Source organism: Apium graveolens, chromosome 1, assembly GCF_009905375.1.
Source record: "Apium graveolens cultivar Ventura chromosome 1, ASM990537v1, whole genome shotgun sequence".
NCBI classification, from domain to species: domain Eukaryota; kingdom Viridiplantae; phylum Streptophyta; class Magnoliopsida; order Apiales; family Apiaceae; genus Apium; species Apium graveolens.
The window spans coordinates 120,415,072-120,421,124 of record NC_133647.1 but is presented as its reverse complement, the minus strand read 5'-3'; positions in this window follow the sequence as shown (position 1 = coordinate 120,421,124).

Here is a 6,053-nt window from a genome sequence, read left to right as displayed (position 1 = left end):
TCCCCAAAACATAATTTTAAACATCATTTTCAAATACAGGGGATACGTAACTTAAAACGTTTCTGTTCCATTACGAAAGTTAAACATTTAGCTATTCATATGCACTGGACCATAAAAGAATGGTCAGGGGTACTTGCCTTGCAGAGCTTTACAACTATTACTGATCGACTCTGAGCCCACTCAGACGCTCAGGCTTTATCGCTTTACTATTTGACTATCATGAATCCGACCTCAACGCTCAGGTCCTTCGCTTAGGAATCTCGCTGCGCTTGTCGACTGATCACTAGGTTATCCTTAGTTCGATATCAACTCTTGAGTCCTTCGACTAGAACCTACAGAGCCGAAATACTCTACGTTAGATGTCTAGGTATGCTTGACATATCCTCGATACCAATTCTACCCACCGATATTCAAACCCGACTCGTAATTACACATGTTATAATAACACACACAACAATTAGAGTTCACGTTCTCAAAATCGGTTTAGTGTTCGTTCTCAGAAAATACGTATACTCGTCATTTTACGAAATTAGGGTTATTGGGTTTTGACAGAACATTCATCTCAACATACAATCAGGTCTCGCACAATATATACATATATATTTATTTATACTCGCTCGACATACCGATAATTACAGGGTATGTCCCGAATTTCAAAAATAATTTTCAAAAATTCGGGTAGCACCTCCACTGTTTATCGGCCTACCTGTCGAACAACTCGACGTCAAATCACAACAACAAACAATCCAACAATTCATGTCACCAATACAACCGAAATCCATTTCACCAATCCCAAACACCAATTTAACCAACTAATTATTATTATTACATCTTATATTTATACTCATATTTATTTATTAATTTTATTCATATTTTTATATTTATTTATTTATTTGTATGACTCAGAACAACGTTATCACCGTCCACCGTCCGCTCGTAATGAGTCATCGCGGTACGACGGCAAAATTCTCGGGGTACCCGGTAATTCGGATTCCAACCAAAAATTTCACCGATTAATTTGTAACTTTCGGAATATAATCTGAATAATTACGGGAATTTATTCGAAATATTATACCAAATAGTTCGAGTAAATACTTAACGTATCTACTTCGAATTTTAAGAAATTAATCGAATAAATCACCATAATAATCACTCGAATTCATCAATTCACTACATCAGAAAATCAGAAAATAAGAGAGAATCATTTCCCAGCAGTACACGCACTAAACAGCAACAAAACTGCAAAACACACGTGCCAGTAAGCGCAACGCACACACACACAGGGCACTTGCCGTAAAAGAACCGGCGACAGGGCAACAAACAGAGCAGGGCGGAAACAATCACACCCCACCACCGCACATACACATCATTTGCCCCCGAGCCACCACCACCGCCTCGTCGGAAAAGCCGAGGAAGGGCAGCGACCGGAAGCAATCACCGAGCACTGTCAATTATACACACATATATACTCATATATACGCATATATCTACTAGCAAAACAAAACCATGCTCAACCAGAAAATGGTCGGCGACTATGCTAACCAGAAATCGTAGAACAGCGGCGACCAAGAACGGAAAGGGGAAAAGAAACGGGGAGGGGAGAGAAGACAGAGGGGAAAGAGAGAGAAGATGGAAGAGATTAAAGAGAAATTGATGTCTCTGTTAGGAAGAGAAGGGGAAAGTAATTGTATTAAACGATTATCTGCCACGTATCAGTCGAGTTTACCACAACTAAACACGTGTCTCCTTTTATTATTTAAGCAGCCTATTTTTATCCCGCTTCTGAAATTTAACGAAAATCGCGCAACGAAAAATAATTCGAAAATTACCAAACAAATTTTAAAATGTTGTAATTATCCCGAAGTTTATAAAAACATGAATTTCAAAATTTTAAAACGATTTTCGAAGTGCACTTTATACCCGCTTTTATAAATTAAACGAATCGACGTGCAGGTGAAATTAATTTTAAAAATTCTAAAATAATTTTAAAATTCTCAAAATAATACGAACTTAATCAAATATAATTTTCATAATTTTTGAAGATTTCCATAATTAAATATGGATTTTACCATTAAACACACTCAGAAAATCATTTAAAAATAAATAATTAATGAAATATTGATTTCTCAATTTTATAAAGTCCTAAATATAATTATTGAAATTATAAAATTATAAAACCAATTTTAGAGATTACCAAATATTTATGAAAATAAATCTGCAATTAAATCCACTTTTTAAAGTGGAACAGAACAATACCACTCAATATTTATTACACAAATAGTCCCTATACATCCACAGTCACACATTAAAAAAGTAATACACAATCCACTGCTGACACTACCAATACACATATTTTATTTATTAATTATTTAACAATTACACATTTAAATAATAAAATATACGAGTCGTTATAAGTTCCTTCCTTGAAGCAGCAAGACGCGTCTTTGAATCTCTCAAATCAAAGATTTCTATAATGTCTGATTCCAGTTCCGAATCTATGGATCACGTCCCCATAAGCTCTAGAATGAAAAAGAAAGGATTCAAACGAAAAAGAACTCCAATTCATAATGTTAGGGCTGCTATCGAAGATTGGACGGATGATAAGATTGTACCCACAACCAGCCAACAACCCCTACGCATGATTGTTTCAGATGAGGACGCGTCCCCTACTCAGGACGCGTCAGCTTCTCAGGACGCGGCTCCTTCACAGGACGTGGCTCTTTCTCAGGACGCGTCCCCTCTCGGCGTAAGTAAGTTCGAAAAGAGGATTCCTGACCCTGAAAAGTATCCTGTGTCTCCTCAAAAATCCGATCCGCCCCCGAACACTGGGAACCCTTAGATGTTGAAGTGGATCGTGACTGGACAAAACTCCATACCTTAACTGAGGCAGAGAAAAATGCTCGAAGGAAAAAGGAAAACAAGCTAGCCTGCGTAGCTCTTGACTCCACTGTAACCGACCTGGAAATCCAGTGGCACATGAAATACTACGACATGAAGGGCATCTAGGCACGTCCTCTCAGGATGATGAGGCCCCATATCTTTAATGTGGAAAACCTGAGAATTCCTCGGATGGTCCTAACCCCAAAACTTATCTCCTTAGGTATGGGCGCGCCCTTGCACCCATACATCAAAAAGATTTTGAAGTGGTATGACGTTGCCCCGGTTCAATTATCTCCAATCTCGTACAAACTAGTATGGGCTTTGTACATCATGTATCACAATCTTGGACTGGGTGCGCCCTCTATGAAGGAATTCAGTTTCTTCTACAGCATCAGAAAATCCATCCCAGGCTATCATTTCTTTGTAGTCAACAAGTGGTTGAAAAACAAAGGATTCAAGGAAGGCAAAATCAGCCACGAGAGGGATTGGAAGGAACCTTTCTTCTACATCTATGATGTTAAGAGAGCCCGAGTTCGCTTCAACTTAGAACCAAGTAAGTGATTTCCAAAACACGTCCTCATAGGCTTGACGCGTCCTCTTATTCTGGACGTGTCCTCTTTTTCCAAGATTTTCATTTCCCTTAACAAGTCCTCATTTTTTTCATCTTTAGATAAAAGAGTTCAAAAGGAATTAACAGGAAAAAGAAAAAAGAGAGCAAAGAAAGTACTCCAGTATGCTGAGAAACACTTCAACCTCAAGGACATGATCACTGAAGACAACCTCAAACTAGTGGGCGCATTGTGCGCCCGGGTTGGTTCTATCTGCAAATTCCGCGAGTTTCATAACGGGAAGCCTGTACTTACAGCCTCGGAAAAGGCTAGGGGCCTCAGTGCCACATAAGTGATTAAGATTGATACCGGTAAGAAATTTGATTTAAAACAAGGTAAGTACATGTGAGAGAGGACGCATCATTTATCTTTGGACGCGTCCAAAGCTACAGATTTAGCTTCTCATTTTAAAAATACCATTTCACCAAATTTCTTAGGACGCGTCATATGTTTGTCCTTCCTCTTGAACGCACAACTTAATTTGATTCATGGACGTTCCCTACACCCTTGTTTTTTGGTTTGGACGCGTCTAAGTTTTATAACACGTCTTGTTTTAACATTTGGAACTTGTGTCATTTGCCTATTGCTTATACTTTTCCCATAATTCACGTTATAGTCAATGTGTCCTTAGGTAGAACGCGTCATAATTTTAGGACGCGCCATCCTTGCTTTATTTGACACATACATGCATTCCTCATATCTCTATATATATTTTCCTTGACATAACTTCATGCTTTTACATGTCTTTATATTGATTATAATTGACATTTAAACATGCATTGACCATCTTTGATTTACGCTTTCGGCGCGTCCTACTATAAGGACGTGTTTTCCTTATTCGACTAACATTTTTCCATGTTTATGTCACAGATATGGCTTCTCTCCCAAAAGGGTTTGCTATTGGAGCTTCCAAGAAGCTGAGAGCCAGGAAATAGGCCCCTACGAAGCCTGATCCAAAGGTTAAGACCCCTACTCCTGCTGTGACTCATTCCCCTCCACCAAAAATCATTGACACTACAGTGTTGGACATCCCGGAGAAGGAGGACGCACCCTCAAAGCTCCAAAAGACACTGCCAGATGATCAATCCTTTGTTCTCCGATATCTGGGCGCATCCTCAGCTGGCTACTTCACTGAAGATGAAGTTCGAGGCTGGACGTTCGGGACCGAGGAACAAACAGAAGAAGCCATGGTGAGGGCTGCAGTCGAGCTTCATTTGCACTCCAGACAAAGTGCCAACATGGCTGCTAGACTCAGGGCACGTCTTGCTGTCACTGACACAGCTAAAAGCCAGGCCGAAGACAATATCAAATCATTAGAAAAGTACATCAACTTGCTTGGCCAAGAGAAAGACGCCGAAATCAAGCGCCTGCGGGAGGACATGACGCGTCTTGAGGGGGAGAAAGCCGTACTGGAGGGTATTATCACTTCTATGGAAAATTTTGTGGAGGATGTAGTCTCTCTGAATTCCACAATGCAGCTAGAGCTTGATACTATGAATGACGACATACTGCATGGATGGAAGGAGGAGAAGAAGCTGGTATATCAGAATGGTTTCGCAGCCGGTTTCGAAGAGTGGTGTTCTGGGTTCATAGAAATGACCAAGAATATACCTTCTCTAAGTTTGATGAAGACACCCAGAAATGGGTAAGTGATTTTAGAATCAGAGCTGCGGATTCCATTAAAAGCAAGAGGGTTTTTCTAGGCTTGGAGGAAGGTGACGCGTCCCCGGCGCCTTCTCCACTTAACGTCCAGCCTCCTCCTCCAGACAACCAAGACAAGCCTCAGGACGCGCCTCCTGCCTAGGACGCGTCCTATCTCTATTTACGAAATTTTATCTGAACTACTTTAAGGGTGTGTGCCCCTTCAAGCCTTGCAACTTGTAATGATTATCTTTGAACTCCTTTTGCTTGCACTTTTTATGATATTTCTCTTTTATTACTTTTATGCATATCATTTTACTTTCTTAATCTTGTTTTATCATAGATAGGGGCACGTCCTATGATGAGGACGCGTCAATATTGGAATTTTGTTGTTATTCCCTCCACTGTCATATGTCAAGTAATTGTTCTTAATGGGCGCGTCCCCTTTAGTTGGGTGCGTCCTTGAATCATCTAAATAGTATATACTTCACGAGCATGATACCATGCTGCACTTGTGTATTTAGATAAGGCACAAAGCAAGAGGGGGCGCGTCTTAATGTCTTGACGCGTCTACGCTTTATTTTAAAGATACACTTAGCCTTTCATACTGGACGCGTTCTTTGTAAGGACATGTCTTTCTTTTTAGTTATGAAATGTCGTAATCAAAGAAACATAAAATTGAAGGAGCATCAACCAAGATAACTTGGGCGCGTCCTTGGAAATAGTACGCGTCTTAGTTCCATTTTTACTTTAATTTTGTTGTTCCCTTTAACAGTTACCGTTTCTATTAACATCTGTATAGAATTACCACTCAAGGCGCGTTCTGTGATTAGGACGCGTCATATAACCAAGTAAATCAATAAATAAACAGCCCTTTGGAGAATTTCAAAGTTTTTATTAATAATGTGCTCTGGTGTCAAAGGT